Raw genomic sequence first — 4,013 nt, forward strand, 5'->3', positions numbered from 1 at the left:
AACCCTGACCTCCCATTCATAGGTCGACACTCAACCACTGAGCCCAATTTCTTTGTTATTGTTGTTAATATTTTTGGCTTCAGGACAAAACAAGACACAGAAAAAATACTTTTTAAATATATTTTCATTGTTGGTAGTAGTACAGCTCTCTCCCATAACCTCCCTGGGTCCCGCCCAGGAATCCATGTGCTCGCTACCGTTCAGGTAGGGCTGTGTCCTAGTGCGAGAGAAAAACACAGAGAGAGGCCTGTGAGAGGAAAGAGAATCATGGATTGGCTGCTTCCTGCACGCCCCACACTGGGAATCAAGCCTGCAACCCATTTACTTATGGTTCTGAGGTGTGCGTGTGTGTGCGTGCGCATGCTTGCATGTGTGTATGTATGTGCATGTGTGTGTACGTGTGTGTGTGTGGAGACCCGAGCAGATGCGGTGAAGGAGGTGGGAGCGCTGTAAGGGTGCCTCCGGTGACCCCTTCCTGTGTCGGCTCACGGCTCCTACGGCTCAGACAGCAACTGAGCAGCTTGTGACAAAAGCAAACGTGGGACCCGCCCGGCGTCAGCTCAGAGCGGCCGCCCTCGAGCTCCCTGTGGGCTCCATGCGGGCTTGTTCTGAATCCCAGGCCGGATGCTGGATTCTCCTTCTCTCCTGGCTGCATGTGACGCCGGTTCTACGAACAGATCTGAAATAAGATTAAAAAATTAGACCGCGACTTCAGAACTTCGTATCCATTTTATCCAAATGCACATTGAAGGGTTTTTAAAGTTGGTCCAGTATGTGCTGACGCCTTTACGCCTCGTTTACCGTCAAGCACCAAGCAGCCGGCGCCGCCTGCACCGACAGAACAGCGTCCTGCACGATTCACGGTGCGCATTCGCCCTCAGGGCTGACCCTGGGGGAGGGACGGAGCCCAGTCCTGAGCGGAACCTGACAGGTCAGGAGGCGCTGCCTCACCGGGTCGTGAGAAGTCAGCTCTTCCAGGGCCGGAGGCTGCGGGCGGGGCGGCGTACGCCATCTCCACGCGCCAGAATCCTGCGGTGGGACCGGACCTGCTAACATTAGAGACGAAAACAAACCCCCGAGAATCAGCTGGAGAGAAAGCGCCACACAGAAGAGCGATGCACAGGGACCCGTCAGTGCCGAGCTGGGGAGCAAAGGGAAATACAAGAACCACCTGTGAGTGGAAAATGTCTCATCTTTACAAGATCGGGGAGTCCATGCCACGCGGCCAGGAGCGTGGGACTCGCGAGGCCCTGTGGCAGGTGCGGCTGGAGGCGTCGCCCCATCAGGGCCGACTGTGCTCCAAGGCGACTGGACAAGCGCAGCCGACACGCATGTCAGCCCAGAAGCGAGGCGGAGAGGCGGCTCCCCCGCTGGGCGGGCAGCAGGCTCTGGGCGTTTTTATTTCCTGCTTAATGTGCTACTGGGTTTGCTGTCATCGTGTTTGAACAATGAAAACAGGAGAAGAGCATTTAGAAAAGCCATTTAAGAGGAGTGAAATGATCATCGTTTCAAACATCAAATATGTCTGTAATTGCTGGAAATGTGGCTTCTTATCAAAGACTCGCCCACTCGCCGGTTCCCGGGAGCAGCAGTCATTGCAAAATGCACCTTCATGAATCCGTGCATTTCAGGGCACGTCCTGGAGTTCAAACTCAGGTGCGCAGACGGGAGCTGCTGCCCTTCCGGAAAGCAGGGGGGAACGAGGTCTTCGCGGCTGCTGGTGAGGAGGCAAGCGGGGCAGCCAGGGGACCTTCCATTGGCTGAGGAAAGACAGGAAGAACACCAGTCACCAAAACAGCCTGGCTCCCTCAACCACAGCAAAATTACAGCTGAACTGCAGAACAACCATCATCCAGAATGGCCTGAACTCTAGCTGAAGAAAGCCCTACCACTAGAGAGTTAAAGAAGCCACCCTGAGCCTCAGAGAATCAATAAACCATATCCTCAGGTGAGGATTTAAAGATACGCAAACCCTAAAAGGGGACGTAGACACCATACATGGGGATATGAACACCATACATGGGGACGTGGACACCATACATGGGGTTATGGACACCATCCATGGGGACGTGGACACCATCCATGGGGACGTGGACACCATACACGGGGACGTGGACAACATACATGGGGACGTGGACATCATTCATGGGGACGTGGACACCATCCATGGGGACGTGGACATCATACATGGGGACGTGGACACCATCCATGGGGACGTGGACACCATCCATGGGGACATGGACACCATATATGGGGACGTGGACACCATCCATGGGGACGTGGACACCATCCATGGGGACGTGGACACCATATATGGGGACGTGGACACCATCCATGGGGGCGTGGACACCATACACGGGGACGTGGACAACATACATGGGGACGTGGACATCATTCATGGGGACATGGACACCATCCATGGGGACGTGGACATCATACATGGGGACGTGGACACCATCCATGGGGACGTGGACACCATCCATGGGGACGTGGACACCATATATGGGGACGTGGACACCATCCATGGGGACGTGGACACCATCCATGGGGACGTGGACACCATATATGGGGATGTGGACACCATCCATGGGGACGTGGACACCATACATGGGGACGTGGACACCATACATGGGGTTATGGACACCATCCATGGGGACGTGGACACCATCCATGGGGACGTGGACACCATACATGGGGACGTGGACAACATACATGGGGATATGGACACCATACATGGGGATGTGGACACCATACATGGGGATGTGGACACCATACATGGGGACGTGGACACCATACATGGGGACGTGGACAACATACATGGGGACGTGGACACCATACATGGGGTTATGGACACCATCCATGGGGACGTGGACACCATACATGGAGACGTGGACACCATACATGGGGACGTGGACACCATGGGGGATGTGGACACCATACACGGGGATATGGACACCATACACGGGGATGTGGACAACATACATGGGGACGTGGACACCATACATGGAGACGTGGACATCATACATGGGGACGTGGACACCATCCATGGGGACGTGGACATCATACATGGGGACATGGACACCATACATGGGGACGTGGACACCATACATGGAGACGTGGACACCATACATGGGGACGTGGACACCATCCATGGGGATGTGGACACCATACACGGGGACGTGGACACCATCCATGGGGACATGGACACCATACTTGGGGACATGGACACCATACATGGGGACATGGACACCATACATGGGGATATGGACACCATACATATATGAAAAATTTACTAAGACAAATGCTTATTGTTACAATACATGTTTATCTCACTCTATTGCCACCATGTTCTTATATATTTTTATACACTTTTGCTAAACTTCAGGAATAAATACTTTGAGAATAAAATGACCCAAATTCCAATAGTTATTTTTCTTTTAAATTTGGTTTATAAGAGAAAAATATTATAAGTAAAAATGTAAAGCTTAAATTATTTTAAATTACATATTTCTATTTCTATGTAACCAGACTAAAGTTATAATCTTCCTTTTAAAAATTATGTATGTGTGTATGTGTTTATATCTATGAGGGTGTATATTTATGTCAAAACTTTCAATGTACTCCAAGTAGTTGAAAGTCCTATCTCTGTATGGTATAATATTTTTTCTATGGAGAAAGAAAAAAGTCCACAGTAATGATTAGAGTAGACTATGTATTTTTTATGTCTTTATGGAGATAACTTCAAATGGGTAAACATCACAGAAAAGAATAGATTAAAATTTCACAATAGAATGCTGTAAAAAATTAGCCAGTGCAAATGAATAGTTTTGGAAATGTCTAATTAGGCAAATACCGAAAATATAAACTAGCTAATAGTCTAGAACATGCTTAATTATCTATTTCAGTTTAAGATCAATTAGCTATGGATAATTTAACAACAGTTGTTATCATATGTAAAATTTTAAATTAGATGTAGAAGATATACTATCATTCAATTTTGTCTGTGATTTCTT

This window comes from Myotis yumanensis, unplaced genomic scaffold (assembly GCF_028538775.1).
Source record: "Myotis yumanensis isolate MYYU_CA2020_CCGP unplaced genomic scaffold, mMyoYum1.0.hap1 SCAF_3, whole genome shotgun sequence".
Taxonomy (NCBI): Eukaryota; Metazoa; Chordata; class Mammalia; order Chiroptera; family Vespertilionidae; genus Myotis; species Myotis yumanensis.